The sequence below is a fragment of the Talpa europaea genome (assembly GCF_964194135.1).
Source record: "Talpa europaea genome assembly, chromosome: 16".
In the NCBI taxonomy this organism is placed as follows: Eukaryota; Metazoa; Chordata; class Mammalia; order Eulipotyphla; family Talpidae; genus Talpa; species Talpa europaea.
Genome location: NC_140084.1, coordinates 17,020,426 through 17,041,998, shown reverse-complemented (window position 1 = coordinate 17,041,998; position 21,573 = coordinate 17,020,426).

Genomic DNA, 21,573 nt, shown 5'->3' with positions numbered 1-21,573 from the left:
GTCATTGTTGTTGTTATCATGATCCTTTTCATTATGCTCATCATCACAAGCATTAGCTTCCACAGAAGCCCTAATTCATATTGGTTGCTCTTTTATAATAGCTAGTTTACTTATACTGTTTTGGCTTTGGGGAAGTTACTTAACATCACTTTTCTTGGTTATCTATTGCTTCCTAACAAATTATCCCCAAACATTGTGGGCTAAACAAGCATGCATTCGTTATCTAACCATTTCTCTGGATCAGGAATCTGAGCGCCGCTTAGCCAGCCTTCTGCTTCAGCTGTTGGCCAGGCCTGTGGTCTCATCTGAAGGCTCAACTGGGGGACGGTGCTCTTCCAAGTTCACTCCTGGGTTGTTGGCAAGATTCTTTTCCTCCTGGGCTGCTGGAATGAGCACCCCAGTTCCATACTGGCTGTTGGCTGATAGCCTCCCTTAGTTTCCTTGCTACAGGAGACTCTGTAGGGCAGTTCAGAGAGTAAGTGAAAGGACGTACATGATGGAAGCAATTGTGCTGTTAGAAATTAATCTCTGCATTTATAGTGAATTCAGCTTGCAGTCAAGGAGAGAGGGTTACATAGAACATGGCTACCAGGAAGCAGGGTGATGGTTACTTCGTGGTGGCTGCCTGCCACCTCACTCCTCTCTGGTTCTTCATTTCTCAAATAAAGCAACAATAATACCTATCTTAGTGGTTGTGAAATATAATGTGGGTTTTTAACAGTACCCGGTACATGGTAAGTTTTCAGTAAATAATAGCCATTGATGATTTCTTTCATCCTTCCAGTGACAATGTGGATTAAATATAAATATTCCCATTTCAGAGATGAAGAAGCAGAAACTTAAAAAGGTACCAGATTAGCAGTCAAAGACATTCTTCTGCATTATGCCTTGAAAATCCTTCAGCTTCCTAAGCTCTGATCCTGTCTCCTCAATGTGGGTTGGACAAAGCTTTGGTATAGTTTCCCTACCTGCAGTCCAGAAAGTGCCATCAGGCAGAAACCTGGGGTAATTATAGTACTTTCATCCTTTATTTCTTGTCTCTCAAAGGCTCAAAGTTCTGTGAAGCTTGTTATTGATGCCTGAAAACAGGCATTTTATATATTCTATCTCATTTTCTAATTTATGGCTATATGGAAAAGTCAATCAGTTGTTATTTCAACATGGATAAAAGTAGAAATTGTCCTTGTTAATTCACTTTTTAAAAATTATATGCATTGATACATTTTATATCTTATTTTTTGTTGGGAGGCAGTGAGGCTAAGTAAATCTGGGACATAGACACTGAGGAAATCAGAAGAGCTTGACATTTGACAGCCCTGGGGTGGGGGGGCTTTTCAATGGTTTATCAATCAGATTTGCTTTGTCTTTGATGACCCTGTCCTTAAATAATTGCTCTCTAGTCATGGAACATAAAATGCTTGAAATCTATTTATAAAGCTCAACACTGGAGAAAGGAAGCCTGCAGAGACCTGGGTTATAGGCATCACACATCAGGGCAGAGAACAATGTAGTGAGGAACTTCATCTTTTTTTTTCCTAGTGGTGTGTTAGGTTTTGAGTAATCCATGGACTCTGCTATAAAATGGTGTCGTTTGGTTCAATTTGTGAGTTTTACTAGTCTCGACCTGTTTTCATTTTACCTGCAGCAGATGACGACATCTGTCTGGGAAAATCTGGTGGTGAATCTGTTTACCTAATGTGGGCAGTCAGAATGAGAACCAAGACAGCTTCCAGAACTGTACTCTGTAGTCATTATCTTGGAGAATGTTCTTTCCTTTGCCCAAGAATGAACTGAGTGGAACCGGAGGGTTGGATGGTTTAGCAGCTGCCTTACGCCACTGTCCACTAGAGCCAAGAATGTCTCTATCTCCTTTCTGATTCATCTTTTCCTTTCACCAAACTCTGGCAGCAATTTTGTCTCATTAACTCCATGAACCTTGGCAGCCCATGAGTCTTCTAAAGATTCTTTACCAGACCTGCCCTTTCAGACCCATCTCAGTCTTACCTGACCTCACCCCATCCACAGTCACAATTGTACTATCCGTTGCTTTACCCTCACAGAAACTTGAGAGCTGACAACTCTATGTGTTTTCTTTTAAATGTTAGTAATGTATTTCATTTAGCTTAATATGCTCAAAATATTTCTTTCATGTGTAATCAATACAAGAAATCATTTGAGAATTTTACTATTTTTGGTACAAAGTCTTAAATCTGTTGTGTTTTACACTTACAGCACATTTCAAGTCAGATGTTAAATTTTCATTGGAAATACTTGATCTCTATTGAGATTTCATTAAATTTACAATTGAAAAAAAATAGATTCACATACCTGAGGTGTTCCAGACATTCATAAAATTTTCTAGTAATTAGTGGTTGTCTGTGTACTTGTGTAAGGTCTGTGTTCCCTGTTACATTGTCAGCTCTGGGGACGTGTGGGATGCTGGTCATCATTTTCGCCCTCCTCTCTAGTATAGAACTTGGTCCACAGTGGGCAGCCAGGAGCTATTTTTAGTTTAAATGAAGGGATGAAAAGATGTATGTATGTTTAATGCTTTTCATTCTTAGAAAGACCTCACTAAGTCTCAGAAGGCCTAGGATCAAATCTCAGTTCCTTGGCCTGGGAATTTCTTTTAAATGTCCTTGCTTATCAGAAGGTGACCAAAGGGTTAGCATGTCTGCCTCAAGAGTTGTTGTTCTGGATCTTGTTGCTGTTGCTCTGAGTTTACAAATGAGACTGTGTCTAGTGGAGGGATAGTTATTGATATTTGGAAGCAGAGCCTGAAGAAATGTGCATTCTTAAGTACCCCAGGTTGTTCTAAAAAAAAATGAACCATGGTGTAGTATCTGCCAAAGTGCCTTAAGTTTGGGATAAGTCAAAGTCTAGTTTTGTGTGTGCCTCAGTCACTTACCAGCTTCATGTCTTTTGAAGCTCCTTGACGTATTGGGCCTTAGTTCCCTTCTCTATAAATTGAGGCGAATATTACCTCATTGCCTTATGGCATTGCCAGGGGGTGATCTGGTCAAGAGTCTGTCTGGAATTAACAGAACTCTCTGAGATGTAGTGGGTACTCACTGAGTTAGAGTTACTATAATGGATAATTTCCAACACATCAGCCAATGAAGAGAGCTAGGTGGTGACTTGGCCTTAGAGATGGTGATAATAAAATAATTTAGACTGTAGCAATGCTATAGACCTACTGTGTTTCAATTCCTACTGCTTAATAGCAGCTGCCTAAGGGGCATTCTGTGTTGAGTGGTGGATTCTCTTTAAATGTCCTGAGTTGCCGGAGACTCAGGACAGGGTGCCTTGATGGTGTAGCAGGCCCTGCTCAGTTTATAATGGCAGCTCACATCTCACACACCAGGAATCTCTGGTTCTTCTCAGTGAGACTTTTCAGGTCATCCAACATGGGTGGAGGGTGAGGGATTTGGGGGTTGAATGATGAAAGAGTAAGAAGGGAGGTATGAGGTGTGGGCAGGTTTCTTAGGAACTCTTGGGATCCAGCCTCTCCTGGTCTTGTCTCCCCATGAAGGCCCACAAGGGTAACTGAGTGTCTCCACGGTGGACAGAGGGTCTCTGTTTAATGACCTGCTATTGTGACTCCATGTTGGCCTCTGTTGTAGACTCTACATGGGTTTGCTCCAAGCATCGAGGCCAAATTTGACTCTCCGTAAAGATCAACCTATTGATTTTTGCATGATAGTTGACCACCTTTTCCCTTGATTTCTTTGGTGTGCCTCACTCAAACACTGGGAATCATTTTTCTTTATTCTTAATTAACTAGGGGAATTTTGTTTCTCTAGAAGTGGTTGAACCATTAGCCTTGCTGATAACATACAATTATTAAATTGAGGGTTTGCCTGGTAAAATTGGTGGCAGGGAATGGTGCCAGTCTGAGAAAGGTACCCTGAAGTGGGGTAATTTCCAGTCTTGTTCCAGTGAGGGGGCATGAGATAGGACATGTAGAAATGCCTGGGAAATTAAAAATAACCATTGAAATCCTTACAATTATGTTGTTTTTCTTATAGGTATTTAAGTAAAATGACTTTTTCTCCTGGTTCTTTGCATGACACACTTCTTAACTTTCATGTTTTATCATAAATGCCACTCCTTCAGAGATGCCTTTCCTAACCACCCTATCCTTGTCATTCCACTTCTGGGAAACAACTAATCCATCATTACTCCCCCAGCTGTCCAGCCTGTAAGTGGAAGCTCATTCTTGACTCATCCTTTTCCTCTTTCCACATATTTGATCAATCAGTCAGCCCCACAAAGTCAGCCCCTTAGATGTCTCTTGAGTTTTTTCCTTGCCCTCCATCCTCACCTGCAGTCCCCAAGTTTAGACTCCCATGTCTTCCGTGACCCCATCACCTTCTAAATCTCATTTTCCTTCACTCTCATTTTTCTAGCCCATACCAGAGTGATTGCTCCAAAACTTGGTTTGGGGGTTAGGGACTTATGCTAAGTCTTTTAATGAACTCTTGGTACTTCTGAAAGATGAGTGACCCCGTCAGTGCATACCCCCATCCCTGCCATGAGTCATACCTGCCACTTATGTTCTTATCTTGCTTTTATCACTGGTAGAGGATCCAGACTTTTCTAGTTTGGGATTTGCTCTTCTCACTTTGTTCTTCAGCCACCACATGTATGAACAGACAGGACCCCAGCACCTAATATGCTCTTTCTGAATACTTTTTCTAAAAGATGTGCCTCTGTAATGGAGCAGAAAGAAATGAATGTTCAAGACAGCTCATTGCTGATGCCCTGAGGCTGAATCCTAAGAAAGGTTACAGGAGGCCCTTCTGAGGGCTTTGGTCTCAGGCACACAGGAGAATGTTCTTTAGCAGCCATAGGAGAACTGTGAGAACATCATGGGAGTTTCCTTCTGTGGGGCAATATCCCTTGCCAGAACACACCTCTTATGGAGTATAACCCCTCCTCTGGAATAAAGCAGAGAAAAGTAGTCTAGAAATGCACCTCCAATTATAGGACACATTTCTGGAGTCCACTGATTCTCTTTTGAACAAGGACAAATTCTTCTAAAAACCCATGACTACCTTTCCACGTGGACCAAACTCTCCCCTCCAAACATCACCCCCCAACCTAGGAGGTCATTAATATTTACCCCATCTTTAAAATGATGAACTTGAGAGAAGGAAGATTAAGAAACATGTTCAAAATTATTTTCCTGTTAGTGTCAGAGCCACGGTTTGAACCTGGGTCTGTGTGTCTATAATGCATTGTTTATTTCAGTCCCATCACCCCAGTTCCAAGATAGAGAAAAATAAAACAATCACTTAAAATAACTTTTTAACATGACCTTTAAACAACTTTCCTAGTTTCCTCACTATGGGATGTTTACAAAGAGCATTCTCAACTTTTCAGGAGGAATTCAGAGACTGTGTAGGAGACATTGACTCCATTCAGCCACCAACACAAAGTGCCAGAGTTTATTTCCAGGGTGGAGAAAAGAGAACAAGAGAAGAATTCAGAGGAGGGGCAGCTGCTGAAAGAACTTGATTTTTTAAACTTATCAAACAATGTATGCTCATTGTGCCCATTTTAGATAAGACACAAAAGCCTAAGAAACAACGAACACGTAGTGAATACCATGTGAAAGTGTAGCGTGCATCATTTAGGTGTGTCTTCAACCTCTTCTCATTACTTTTCCCTCCTGCCTTAGGAAGCCAAGTCTTTGCTTTTTTTGGTATCTTCTTTACCTATTTCAACTTTGACTTCCATAGAACTTCCTTTTTGTTCCATGATTCTCATAACTTTCCTGCTGCTCCTCATAGATGTTTGATACAGGAGTACCTGACCCAAGATGGGCTAATCATAGGCTCCCCTACCCCCTCTTGGATTTTTTTCTTTTTTTTAATAGTCCTCTTTTTTAAAATTTTATTTTTATATTCCCCTACAATTGCAACCCCCTTATTTTGATCCCAATCCCTCCACCCCCCCCCCATAGTGTGTTTCTGGTTCATAGTTGTTTGTTAATTTTGATTTTTTCTTTTTTATAGCTATTCTTTTTCCTGATCCCTTATTTAGGTTTTCTAGATTCCTGTTATGAGTGAGACCATCTGATATTTTTATTTTTCTTTCTGGCTTATTTCGCTGAGCATGAGCCCTTCCAACTCCATCCATGTTGCTGCAAATTGCATGTGTTTATCTTTTTTGAAGGCTGAGTAATATTCCATTGTGTATATGTACCACATCTTCTTGATCCAGTCATCTATTTTTGGGCATTTGGGTTGTTTCCAAAGCTTAGCTATTGTAAATAATGCTGCTATAAACACAGGAGTGCAGGTGCTCTTTGGAATTGATGTTTCTGTGTCCTTTGGGTAAATGCCTAGGAGTGGAATTGCTGGATCCTATGGAAGCTCTATCTTTAGTAGGTTGAGAAATCTCCACACAGCCTTCCATAGTTGTTGGACTAGTTTGCACTCCCACCAGCAGTGCAGGAGCGTTTCCTTTTTCTCCAGATCCTCGCCAACATTTGTTGTTGCTAGTTTTTTTTTTTTTAATATGTGCCATTCTCACTGGTGTGAGATGGTATCTCAGTGTAGTTTTGATTTGCATTTCCCTGATTGCAAGTGATGTTGAACATTTTTTCATATGCCTGTTGGCCATTTACATTTCCTCTTTGGAGAGGTTTCTTTTTAGCTCTTTAGCTCTTCTGCCCATTTTTTGACTGGATTATTTTCTTTGTTTTTGTTGAGTCTCATCAGCTCTTTGTAGATTTTTGTGATCAGTCCTTTATCATTAGTGTTGTGTGCAAAATTTTTTACCAGTTGGTGGGGTTTCTCTTTGTTTTGTTTATTGTCTCTTTTGCTGTGCAGAAGCTTTTTAATTTAATGTAGTCCCAGCTTTTTATCTTTGCCTTCACTATCACTGCTTTGGGCGATGTGTCTGTAAAGATGTCTTTGAGGTGCATGTCATGTAGTATTTTGCCTATATTTCCTTCTATATATTTTATGGTTTCAGGTCTTATGTCTAATTCTTTAATTCACTTTGAGTTGGTTTTTGTGCATGAGGTGAGGTAGCAGTCAAGTTTCATTCTTTTGCATGTGGCGACCCAGTTTTCCCAGAACCAATTATTGAACAAACTTTCTCTGCTCCAATGTATATTCTTTGCTCCTTTGTCAAAGATTAGTTGACCATAAATCTGTGGGTTTATTTCTGGGTTTTCTATTCAGTTCCATTGGTCCATGTGTCTGTTCTGGTTCCAATACCATGCAGTTTTGATTATTATGGGTTTGTAGTATAGTTTGAAATCTTGGAGAGTGATGTCTCCATTCCCTTCTTTTTTTTTTTTTCAGGAGGGTTTTGGCTATTTGGGTTTTTGTCACACAAAGAAATGGAAAGACATTCCCTGATCATGGATTGGAAGAATTAACATTATCAAAATGGCCATTCTACCAAAAGCAATCTACAGATTCAATGCTATTCGCTATTCCAATTAAAATTTCAATGTCATTCTTCAAAGAAATGGAAAAATATCTTTTCACATTTCTGTGCCTCAGTTTCTCTATCCATAAAGTGGTATTGTTCTGAAGATTACATTAGTTATTAAATGTAGACTTTTAAGATCATTGATGTGAACACAGTAGGTGCTATATAAATGTTCTTTGCAGCTAGTAATAGCACCAGTAGTAATAGTAGAAGTTGGAGTAATTATGGTAATATTATTTTATGTGAAGAAGAATAGACACCAAAGTTGGTAATAGATTTCTGGTGGCATTTACATCTCTTGGTTCAAGTTTGTTTCTAAGATCTGCTGCAAATTTGTTCTGAGGTTGTGGTACCTTTTCTTGGATTCTGTGACTCAGTAAATTCCACTTTTATCTAATCTGGTTGAATTGAGTTTCTTATTCTTGCCACTAGCAGCACAATAAATTTATTGAACTCTTAGCATGTTTAAGATAAATGAGTTAATAAAACAAATATTCCTGTCCACTATTAGAAATGTTAAAGTTCAATGTGTTGACATTTCTGCCTCAGATTTTTATTTTATAATAATTGTTATACAATATTATTATATAAAATAATATAATAATATTATATTGACATTGAAGTTGTCTTTGTCCCCCTGACAAGCTCTGTTTTCACCCTCCACCCCTGAGAAAACTAGCATCTTGGAGATGTCTGTTGCTTCCATAATTTTGTATATCAACCACAGGAGTCTGTATCAATAGATAATATATAGTATTAAAAGGCATTAGTGTTGTATTATATAGTGCTTATTCTTCCGCAGCTTGCTATTAAAACTCAACATACTTATAAATCAGTTTCTTTCAGTTTAAGTGTTGAATTTTTTATCGTTTGAATGTAACATTATTTATCTACTTCTGATGAACACTTAGGTATTTTCTCTTATTTATTTATATATTTATTTATTTCACTCTCACAACCCATTAACATGCTTGTTAATTTATTGTTGTGTATGTGTGAACATTTGTTAAAAGTGCATATAGACCTTAGAGAAGTGCGGTTATGGTTAGCAAGGGCTGGAGGTCTTAACATTACTAGATGCTGTCAAATTGCCAAAATACACTTCTATCACTAGTGTGTGCATGGTTCTGCTAACATCTGGTATTGTTATTTAAAAATAAAGTGGCAGTCTTTTGGGTGCAAAGTGGTCTTTTATAGTTGTTTCAGCTATGTCTCTTCAATAAATAGAAAAATTGAGGAATTTTTCATGTAATTATTTGATTATTCCTTTTCTGTAATTGAATGTTTGCAGCTTTTGCTACTTTTCCTACTGAATTCTTTATCTTTATTGTGTTAAGTGTGATAATTTCTGATACTAACCAATTGTCAGTTAAAGATATTCTGCCAGCCTATGGCCTATTTTCACAGTTGTTTAGAAACCAAAAATTTACTTTTAGTCAGTAGTCACAATCTGTTTCTTTATGATTGGAGCTTTGAGATGTCCAATTCCCTATCATTGGGTTACCAATATATTATTTTATATTTCCTTCTTAAAGTTTTGATTTCTGTTTTAGGTTTTATACATTTTATTTCACCTTTAATTTATTTTTAGTATCTAATTTTATTTTTCTTCCTTCATGAATATCATTTGTAGCAACACATTTTAATAAATAGACCATTCTTTCCTCACCAGTTAGTATTATGCCTTGTCCTTGTAAGAGTATAACACTGTCCTTTGGTGATCATGTAACTCTGTTCCTTGGTTCTCCATCGCATCCTACCCTATCTCATCTCATTCCTTTCTATTTCATGTTTTTTCTCTTGATTTCCTTTTTAGTTGCTATAGTTTAAGCATATTATCTTATGGGACACTCCTATAGTGGTTTTAAAACTTATCTGTGAATTCTTGGACACTACTGCCATCAAGAGATCTAGTTCACCAGCCCTTGACTTAGATGACCTTAGTGACTATTCCTAACTAGTAAGACGTGATGGAAGTGATATTGTGTGACTTTCCTGGCTAGGTCATAAAATATAACTTCTCCCTGGTGCTCTCTCTTGAGAAACTTGCTTTTGGAACCCAGCCACCATTCCATGAGGAAGCCAAACAGCCATTTGGAGGGGGTAAGTACAGGCATACCTCAGAGATATTGTGGATTCAGTTCCAGACTAACACAATAAATGAGTATTGCAATAAAGCAAGTCACACAAATTTTTTGGTTTCTGAGTGCATGTAAAAGTTATGTTTACACTATACTGTAGTCTATTAAAAATGCAATAATATTATGTCTAAAAATGTACATACTTTAATTTAGAATACTTTATGGTGAAGGATAGATTTGGACTTTTGGTGGTGAAAAAAAATCACTTTATTGCTAACAATTGCTAGCCATCATCTGAACCTTCAGGGAGTCATAACATTTCTGCTGGTGGAGGGTCTTGCCTCAGTACAGACAGCTGTTAACTACTCAGGGTGTTGGTGGGATGGCTGTGGCAATTTCTTAAAATAAGACAATGAAGCTTGTCACAATGACTAACTCTTCCTTCACCAAAGATTTCTCTGTTAGCATGCAATTGTGGTCAGTAGCATTTTGCCCACAGTAGAAGTTCTTTCAGAATTGGTGTCAGTCCTCTCTAACCCTACCGCTTCTGTAACAGCTAAGTTTATGTAATATTCTAACAGCATTGTTGTCATTTTCAGCAATGTCTATAGCATCTTCACCAGTGGTAGATACTGTATCAAGAAACCACATTTTTTTCTCACCCATCAGCCAGTAGTTGATACCATTTCAAAAACCACTTTCTTTGCTCACTCCTCTTTCGTTTAGGTTTTATCATGAGACTGCCACAATTCAGTCATATATTCAGGATCCACTTCTAATTCTAGTTCTCTTGCTATTTCCACCATATCTGAACAGTTACTCTCTTCTCTGAACTCTTGCTCCCCTTAAAGTTACCCATGACTTAGAAGGAACTCCTGTTCATCTTGATATTTTGACTGGCTCCTATGAATCATGAATATCCTTAATGACATGTGGAAGAGTAGATCCTTTCAGAAGGTTTTCAACTTACTTTGCCCAGATCAATAGGAGGACTGACTGCCTATGGCCAAAAAATTGTGTGTTTTGCTTTTTTGTAATACTCATTTATTGTGGTAGTCTGGAACTGAACGCACAATATCTCACTTTCTTTGCTTGCCATTAGGAACAAGGTTCGGGTACTAGCTTGTTTATATCATCTCCTTTTTAGTCTGGAACTGAATGCACAATATCTCACTTTCTTTGCTTGCCATTAGGAACAAGGTTCAGGTACTAGCTTGTTTATATCATCTCCATTTTATTCAGCACATTTTTTTAGGATTTCTGAGTAAAAGGGTGAATGCCTGTCTAACCTTGCTTGACATTTTAAAATTGCCATAGAGGTCATACCGTTTTTATTAAAAGATATTATTCATGGTAGCCCAGAACAATTACAATAGTAACATCAAAGCTCACAGGTTACAGTTATTATAATAATGATGATTTCTGAAAAGTCTTGAGACTTCCCAAAATGTGATACAGAGATACAAAGTGAACACATGCCTTGGAAAATGGCACCAATAGACTTGCTTTATGCAGCGTTGCCACAAACCTTCAATTATTAAAAATGCAACATCTGTGAAGGGCAATAAAAAAAATCAGTAAAATGAAGTATGCCTGTATAAGTGTTGCAGCCATCAACCCAGCCTAGGTCGCAGCTACCAGTCATTTTCTACACTCATGCAGGGGAGTGAAGAGCCTTCAGATAATTCCAGCTATGAGCAGTACTTCAGCTTCCCTTGCTTATGCCTCGTGGAGCAGATGTCAGAGGTTCCCACCAAGATCTGCCCAAATTGTAGATTTGTGGGCAAAATAACTTAAATTTTAGATATTTTATTACACAGCAACATATTGGAACAATTTCCGCTCATTGATATTATTACTTCCTCCTTATAATTGTTTCTGCAACTCGTGGATCTTTTTCTTTCACTATGAATTTTAGGATCTGTTTGTCAACTTCCACAAAAATCCCTGTTGGGATTTTAATTGTAAGTGTATTGGATTTATAGATTAATTTGGAGGGACTTGAATTTTTAATGGTATTAATTTTCTCATTTTATAAATGTAGTCTATTTCTCCATTTGTAAATTTTTATATCTTTCAGTGATTTTTATTACATTTCCCCCATAAGTCTTACACATTTTAATAACTTCATTCCTTAATAATAATTAAGTACCTTGAATTTTTTTCTATAACATTTAATAATTGGTTTGTGCTCCTTGATAGCATCATTATTTATTTTTATTTTGAATTTTTATCCAGAGATCTTGTAAAATTAGCATTTCAGTTCTAATAGTTTTGTATGGTTTTTAGGATTGTATATTATTTTAATATTAAATGATTGTTTTCTTTTCATTTCTAATCACTAATTTTACTTCCGTTTCTTGGCCTTCTTCATGAACTAAGACCTCCAGAACAATGGAGTAAAATGATTATGTAGTTTATACTTTTTTTTTCCTGACTTTAGAAATAATATTTCTAATATGTGTGAATTTTATAGTGGGACTTAAAAATCAGTTTGAATTACACTAAAAATTTTTATTCTTAGTTTCCTAAGATTTTGTCATGAGTGAATATTAAATTTTATAAAATATTTTACCTTTATCATTTGAAATGATTGGTTTCCACTATTGAACCATCCTTGCACTTCTGGAATACAATCAGCTTGATTCTGATATCCTTTTCTGCTCTATGGGGTCATGAAAGCCACCAGACAACTAGATATCTGATTGTCATATCTGGATTAGTTGGAAAATAGTTAACATTTGATGAACCACTCACCAATGACTAGCTAATTTCTTTTTGATCTTTCCTTTAAATCTAAATCTCATAGGTGGTATTGAATACTTCTGTGTAGCACATATGCTCATCTTATAACTCTATGAATTAAAATGTATTGGTAGGGTCAGATATGCTTAGCTAGCTCCATCCTTTTTATGAGATTGCCCACCAATTTTCTAACTAATAGCTTAACTGGCCACTGATGATCATTTCCCAGATATATCAGTTTATTAAAGGTTGCACAGTGGTGATGGACTAAGTCTATCTTTTTATCTTCATTTTTACCTGGAATTCTTTAGAAGAACTCTTCTCTCTTTCACCTTAACTTTCCCTCTCTTCTTTTTATTATTATTTTTAAAACTCCCCTGAGGTAGAATTCATATCGGGAAAGGAGGGGGTAAATATTTGATTAATCTCCTTTTTATTTTTTATTTTTCAATATAATAAGTTAGTTTCCTAGAATCCCCAGAGATAACTGTCTTAGTCTGATCAGGCTGCTGTAACAAAATAGTGTGGTGAGGGTCTTACAAACAACAGAAATTTATTTCTCACATCTAAGTGAAATACACTCCTTTGCCCTTGGGCACTTAGACTGGGAAAAAACATATTTTAAGAACAAATACATTTAGAGTTGATCAAAACAAATACTTTTTCTTACTAGGGTATATACGGTTGAGCCTCCTGGTTAGACTGTTGTATTTTGAAGTCACTTGAAATAATTTCTTTTTGGCGATGTCCTTTGTTTTATTTAGATTTCAATTTTGAGAAACTTTTTCTTACTCTGACTTAAAAGTTTTAACAACTTGGTAAAAACATTTACATCATTCCATTGTCATGTCCGAAAAACAAGATTCAAAAGTCTAATTTTTACCCTGACCCTCCACCCTATATTTTCCCTGTCCTTAAAAAAATGCAAGTGCTTCTGCTGCTGTGTTTTTGCGATTATAAGCAAACACTCTCTCACACACACACACTCATTTTTCTCTTAATTAAAGGGTAATGTACTCTATATGCTCCTTTTATTTTTTAAATTAATAGCATTTTCTGATGATCATTCCATAGCTGTAAATAGAGGAATTCTATTTCTTTTTATAGCTGCATAGCAGTTATCCAACTAACCTACATAATGGCCATTTGTGTTATTTTCTAGATTTTTGCCATTAGAAACAAAGCTTCAGGGACTAGCTTGTTTATATCATCTCCTTTTTTTCCCCAGCACTTTTTTAGGATTTCTGAGTAAAAGGGTGAATGCATATTTAACCTGGCTTGACATTTTAAAATTGGCATAGAGCTTATACCATTTGAAAGTACCACTACCAAATATTAAAGCCTCTCCTTCTACCTCACCAGAACGTGTGTGTGTGTGTGTGTGTGTGTGTGTGTGTGGTGTCAAATGTAATAGATGAAAAATTCTATTATGCTGTGAACATAATAAGTGTGAAATTCTATTTAGCTGTAGTTTTTCTTTCATTAGCAAGAGTAATCTTCTTTTCATAGTAGAGCCATTGTGTTTCTTTTTCTGTGAACTCCTGTTTCTCTGCTCCTTTTTTTGGTAGCATTTTTACCCTTTGCTTTCTCTATTTATAGAAGCTTTTAATATATTCAGGATGTTAACTTTGTTGTACTATAGGTTGTCAATATTTTTCCATTTGTAAATGGCTTTTTACTTACTTTTGTTTGTTTGTTTGCCATATCTTTAAAAATTATTTTGGCCTCTGGTCTTTAAATTGTTCCTGTCATGATTTCCACCCTCTGTCCTCAACAATCACTATGAAAGCATTTGTTTTTTTTTTTTCTTTAAAATGTTGAATTTTAGAAAAGGATGTTTGTTTTTCCACGAAGTTATGCTTTTCTTCAGGAGAGGGGCTCTTTGTGGTCAAATCTTCAGGTCTGGAAGAAACCTACTTTCTTGTGAATATTGGGGAGAGGTTTCTGGAGAATTGCTGGAATTTTCTTTTTTTGTTTTAAAGATTTATTTTATTTATACAAGAGCTGGGGTACAGGCCAGATGTGCAGGAGGGTGAGAGGATTCACCAGAGACAGAGCGGGGAACAGAACAGGCAGACTGACGAAATACACTGCTGAGGGGAGCAGTGGGTGAGACAGGAGAGGTCTGCTGCACCATGTGGGTTGCTTTGAGGCCGGTGGGGATCGAACCACACTGCAGAGGCTGTGGACAGCTTTACAGCATTGCACTCAACCACCTGCGCCACCAGAAAGGCCCAATTGCTTGAATTTTCTGAGTTGTGGAAAGAACAGTGGCTTGAGGCCAGCAGTCTGGGTTTGAATCTGATTTTGTCACTTTCTGCCTATGTGACTTGGGTAAGCCAACACATCATCATGGATGTACCCTTCTCTCACAAGGCAAAAGGTGTAACTATCTTGTGTTTAGTTTTAGCTCTGGCAGTTTGCTGGTGAATTGGAGTGAAGCTCCTTCTTCATTGGGAGGAGAAATTCTAACTCCTTTCCTAAGTCACTGTTTTTTCTCTCTCATCTGGTTAATTCCTCCTTTCTCTATGCCTGTGGTTCTTTCCAGCAACCAAGTTATTATTTTCTTCTTTTGCATCGGCTAACTTTCCATCAGCTCCCAGACCACCAGTGGCTGAATCTTGATATTTGTATTTGAGTCACAAGGAGCTTACATCATTGGCAGTGTCTGTGTGAATGCCTCAGGGAGACATGATGTAAGGTTTGCCTCCAAAACTTAGATATTGTGCCTAATATTGTATGATAGCCCAATTTTGCCTTCAGTTTTAATGTAGGAAGCACACGTCTTAAAAATGATGAATCGAGGGAGTATTCTTGGGGGTAGTTTGCAATGTCCTTCTGTCCAGTGTATATGTCAGTGCTATTAGCTCTACCTCTGAAACATGTCCTCCATCCCACCACTTGCCCTACGGCCACTGCCACCTGCTTTGTCTAAGCCATCAATGTCTCCTGCTGGTATGACTGCAAGCACATCCCAACTTTCTTCACCTTTTGATTTCCTCCAACTTGGTCTCCTCCAGTAGACAATGTGAATGTTTTATTAGCTGATTGGAAACCACCCAGTCGCTTTGCATTGCACAAAGAATGAAACCCAGACTTCTTCTGGCATTTGCAAGGCTATGCAGGCTCTGACCTGCTTTTCTGCTGCAAGGACTTCCAGTCTTCAACTGACTTAGTGTCTCCTGCCATCCTGTCCTTCCCATCTCAAACAAGCCAAGGTCATTTCTACTTTAGGGCCTTTGCCCAGTCAGAACATCTAGCTCTGCCTGAGATGTTCTTCATACTTTTGTTGCTGACTCTGCCTTATTCCAGTTTTGCTCAGGTTTCAGCATTTCAGACGGGACTTTACTGTCTAAAGCAGCTTCCTGACTCCCTCTCCCACACCATTCAGTTTTCTTCATAGCACTTGTATATCTGGCACCTTATTTAAATGTGGCAGTTGTTCATGAAGGTAACCCTGGTACCTAGGCCTCTGCAGAGCATATCATCCATAATACACATTCGTGGAATGAATGAACAAATTAAAAATGTGCTTGTGTCCGTTGCCTGGATGTGCCTGCTCATTCAGCTTGAGAGAAAGCCCAGTAACATCTGCCAACTTTGTTGAGTGGAAATGCCACATGTTGGCATATTGGGCTGTTCTTTTCACCTTGACCTTGCCTGATCCTCAACTGAGAGCCATCCAGAGCAGCTAGTGGCTATTCCATTTTACACATGAGAATACCTTGCCAAACCATTTGCTGAATGTTACACCATGGCTGACTCAGGCCTGAGCTGCTGCTTCTGACTTCCTGTGCACTGTTTTTCTCTAACCTTCTTCCTGCTTGAAACTGTAGGTAGAGAAAGTGAAGACTAAATAAACCCAGTGAGTGATTTCTGTAACTTATTCTGAGGAATAAGTTTTCAAGAAGCTTAAAATAATATTAAATGTAGGGACCAAGTCTAAATTGAGATTGAAACAGAAAAGAGAGGGAGTAAACTCATTTCAATGAAAGACTCTGTGTTAGTTTTTGAAATACCACAGGTAGAAGAGGCAGCCAGACTTCCTGCCCAGCTTTGCCATCCGGGTATTTCAGATGCTCACTCCTGAGCTGTTCCATTTATGTGGCAACTAGGAAGTGGGGCTGCGATGGTGCAGGCTCTTGATTTTCTTTCAAATAGTCATTTACAGTTAAATGTAGGGAAAGCTTCTCAAGTTCTGTTTATTGATTCTGCCCCTTCAGCTCAGGGTGGAATAGAGATGACAAGGCAGCCTAGGGGAAGCAGATTTCCCAACTCTGGAAGGACTGGGAGCAGGGTGCTCAGGAGGAGGCAGCCTGCAGACCCCTCCTTTGAACACCATGTTCCAGCCTTTATCCTCCTTTGTTCTGAGCTCCCTGGCTGTTTCTGGCTGCTTCACAGTCACAGTAGTGAGAAAATAAAACCAAACCTCAATCTCTCTGGCATCACCATACACAATAAATATTTGGGAGCAAAAGTGGTAGAATTCCATAAGACTGGCAGGTAGGCATGTGCCTTTGAAATTGCCAGTGTAACTAACTTCCCCACCAAAGAAATCTGCTTTTACCTCAGTAGACAATCAAGTCGAAGAAAGCATTTTATGTGTGCTTTATAATTTTATGATGTGCTTTTAAAAATGTTTATCTCAATAGCCTTTGGAAAGGCAAACAAAATCACTGATTCTCTCAACTCAAAAACCCTGCCCCAGGAGATAGCTTCAGCTTTCTGATTTATTTTACTTTTTAATAAAATATTGAATGCCATTTTCTCTAATTATTTCTTATTGAATATACTCTTTAAGTCCCCTTTTTTCAAATAAAAGAATAAAACCATCCATGTAATAGGACAATGGTTCTATCACTACTGATAATTATACATTTCGTTCTCATTGTAATTGCCCTGGCTTGAACTGTGCTTATTTTAGCAGAAAGCGTTCATTATTTTATCAACAACTGGCAGACCCCGCTGGTATTTACTGACTTTTCTTTAACCAAAACAAGGATTATAACTCCTATCCATGGCTCAGCTGCTAAATCTTTGCTAAGAAATTTGGGAACCCCTTTTGAATGAAACACTGTACAAAGCTTTAAGCACTCTTTGCAACTGAGTTGTATTAAATGATAGACAAAAAAAGCCCTCTGAAGAATTGGTGCTTAATTACAACTTAATTAGCATAATTATGCATGCTAATAGCATCTCAAATGAATAGCAGTTGTCAGGAGGTTGGGACCATCTGTAAGAATGTCGGATTAATACATCATTTTTTATTTCTAACAACGCTGTAACTCTTTCCCTGAAAGTGATTTTCATTAATCAAGTTCATTTTTATTATATAGAAAATTTGGCATTTTTCATTATGGGCCATTATCTGTTTCCCCATGCAGCCCTAATACAATACTAATGAGCCCCCGTGTGGCCGGTCCACACTGACAATGGTGGTACAGGTGTATTATTATAATTGTTACAAACAGCACATTGTACCTCTGGAGTAGCGGAGTTCTAATCTCCCAGCACCGGCGTTTTCCACTTGGTACCTCCCCAGGGCCTAGTACAATTTTCAGAGCTTTATGAAAAACATACATGTTTGTGGTTACAAAGAAGCTATTTAAAGAGAAAGAGGCCCGATTACCTGTGGCCAGGATGCTGTTTTGCTGAGAATCCCTTTTGTGGAAACAGAAAGCTTTGGGGGCGAAGGGGAGGTCTGTGCCTCCACAGCCCAGCTCTGGGGAGAGGGGAAGCAGCGGCTGCCAGGCCTGGGCGTTTGCTGCAAAACTGTTCAGTTCCCTTCAGCATCACTCATTGCTAAACATGGTCATAAAACCGCAGGGGGGACGTGTGTCTTCATGGTTCTTAGCCCCAAGAAGCACCCCAAATGGCAATCTGGAAACTCACATCTGGATCCACGCACACATGCTGCAGCAGCCCGTGGATAATCCAGAGAGTCTGTCTGGTCTCCAAGCTGCCTTTTACTTTTAACGTTAGCTTTCGATTGTTTGGAGGGTTTATTCATGCTCTACCTCCCCCCCCAAAAAAAAACTGTGCTCACCCTCTCCCTGTGCACGTCCATGCAGGCTCTTTTTATGTTGTTAATTTCAGAGGGGCCTCACCTATTCTTGCATCCATGGGCTGGCAGACTGAGGCCAGGGTGTGTGCCCAAGACTCCCCGAGGAGGAGAGACAGGAGCTTCATTCAGCATTGCTCTTCATCCATTCCCAAGCTCAGGAGCAGCGCAAAACAAAATGGCTCCAGCTTTATTCCAAACCTCAGCTGGTGGGGGAAGGAGAAAAAGTTATGGACCACACAGACAGGTTCCATGGTAGAGGTGAAAGAAAGAGCCGGGAGAGGGCTGTATTTGGGACCAGTGATTGTACCCACAGATAGGAAAAAGGGGGTTGCTGGAGAGAAAACCTCACAGTTGGGGGGGGGTTTGAGAAGATTGGGAAGACTGTAGGCATCTCCCCCACTTGGGAGCCATGGCAAAAGGGATTCTGTCAAACACTAAGCTGGTGACATGTGCTGAGTAGCACATCGTGGGTGAAACATGCAGGCATCAGAGCTGGGATATTGCATGGAATGATCTTAAGTTAAAGTAATGATTGCTTGCCTTGAGCCTTCCAAGCTATGTGACTCTGGGCAGCTAACTGAGCCTCTCTGTGCCTTCCCTACTTGAGCAGGTGGTTGAATAATTAAATGATTTTTAAAAAGTCAAGCATTTGAGGGCCTCCCCCGTGGTGCAGTAGTTGAGCCCTGGGCTGTGAAGCTGCACGCTGCCTGTAGCCTCTGCAGCACTGGTTCGATCCCTGTCCCCCAGCAAGGGTCCCACATGGTGCGCAGACCTCTCCTGCCACTCCTGCTGCTCCCCACAGCAGTGTATTTCATCAGTCTGCCTGTTCTGTTCCCCACTCTGGCTCTGGTGAATTCTCTCACCCTCCCGCGCTTTTGACTGTACCCAGTGCTTTTATAAACAAATCTTTAAAAAAAAAAAAAGTCAAGCATTTGAAACACTATCTGGCAACAAGCACTCTTGAAGTAACTCTTACTGATGTTGTCTCCTGGGACCTGGGGACCAGCCACATTTTGGATTGTCTATTTTTCTACATAATATTAGATACTGAACGTTTTTAAAACCAAAAAGTTTTCCAAGTCTTTGAAGACTCTGATGATTACCAAGTTCCCAAGATCAGGCAGAAGATGCCATACACATTCTAAATGTAGCACAAGAGGGTAGCTTTTGCTAGTGGGTTGCAATCGCTTTGGAGTTGAGGGGTCTGGGTTCCCAAGCCTCTGAAGGCTAGCAGAGGAATATTTCATTGATCCTGAAGTGACCATGTATATCCTCATTGGTAGTGAAACCATTCCCCATGCTGAGAAGACCCCCGAGTTATGTATGGATTGCCCAGAGATTACTGCAGTGTAGACAGACTTGCAGTCTAGTGGGGAATAGCCATGTTTGCTGGAGTTTTCAGTCTAGATCCCTTTTCTGATCTGGCACATGCTAGCTATGTGACTCTAAATAAGTTCTTCATCTTCTGTACTTGTGGATCATGGTAGTACTTACACCATTGTGTGCCAGTCATGGGCAGAAGTGGTTGTGGTTTTGTGATTCCTTATGACCTGAAAATCGCCCCCTCATTGGAGGGGGAAGGCCTTGGCTCCCAAGGAGTATGAATTCCTGGGCAGGGCATCTACACGGTGCTCGCCTGGCTTACAGCATGCTGCCACTGGGAGATGCACTGTGTCCATGACAGCTCCAATCAGCCCAGAACAAAGAGCGCCAGGCATCCTGCTGACAGCCCTTTCCTGGGGACACTCGAGGCTCTTCCCAAGGTCACGGTCAGTCTGCTTTCATTGTTTATGATTCAGCCTGCTTTGTGCTCAAGTGCACTGCAGATATACACAGACCCATGGTGAATGGCCAGTGACAGTCCAGGTCAGCTCTTCACCCCTTCTACACCTACAGGATTACTTTGAAGACACCCATGGGTGTCACATGGAAGAAATTTACCTCCTAAATCTACCTGCTAAAAGGGTTGAGGGTAAAGCTCATTGAAAATACTGAGACCCTTATTAATTGCTTGTTCACTCCATTGTCTGTTCTGGTATCCTTGGGTCCTTCTAGCAGACTTTCAATGAATCGCTTTTCTCTGCAAAGGGAAGGAGGTTCATCTGTTTGGACTCTGACATTTTCCATGTCACCATATAAGGGTTTGGGGACTTGATCCTCAGTGGAGCTCGGGGCTTAGAGGAGGAGACAGACAGACTGTGATACAAAGGGGCAGGAGGAGGGCATGGGGGATGGAGGAAGTTGGGAGCAGAAGCTGGGCTAAGGAGGAAACTGAGACCAAAGGTGTTTATAGGTTTTGTGATTACTGGGCTGCCTTGAAATTCTGTCTCTAATTTAAAAATCTTCATCATGTACAAAATTAGCTGTCTGGTACCAGGGATTTATCTTCCACATGTGTATATGACACCATTCACTCAGTATAGATTGGGGAGACAAAAGACTGGAAACAACAAGGATGTTCATTAGTGAGAGAATGGTAAATAAATGATTATGCATTTAAACAATGGGATATTACGAACTTGTGAAAAAAGGATAAAGTAGAGCTCTATATAGTGACATGGAAAATACTCAAAGTTCTTTTGTTGAGTGAAAAATACCAAAGGCAATATAATGAGTTTGGAATGTTTCCCTTGGTGGAAAGAAAATGGAGATAGATGCCTAGACATGGAATAAAATATGGTGTCTAGTGTTTGCATCTAAAGACCCAGCCTGCCTTGGGAGGTTTGACGGAGACAATTTGTTTGTATACCATTGTGACATTTTCATTTTTTCCCATATGTGTACATTAATTTGTCAGTTGAAGAAAGAGTAAAGCAGAAAAAGAAATCCCTCCTCAGCAGTGAGGTTTACAGAAGGTGTCCGAGAGAGCGGGCTGCATGCCTGGGCTACAGCCCTGCAACCTTGAAGAATCTTTCCACGTCCCTTCTCAAAGATTCTACAACTTGTCAAATCCTGTAACTGGTGGAACCACTTCATGACTAATGTTCCAATATAGCTTGGTTCCACGGGAATGTTGACAAAGTTTCATTTGAATGAAATATATGCCTTTCTATCTTGTTCCTGGAACCAAAACAGTTTGGTGTAGAAGAAAGTGGATTTCTTAAAAGGACCGTATCCATTAGAACCAAGTAGCATCAGGAGCAGTGAACAATTCATAATCAGCTTGCATGAATGATATATATTTTTAAAGATTTATTTATTTATACAAGAACTGGGGTACAGTCAGAAGCA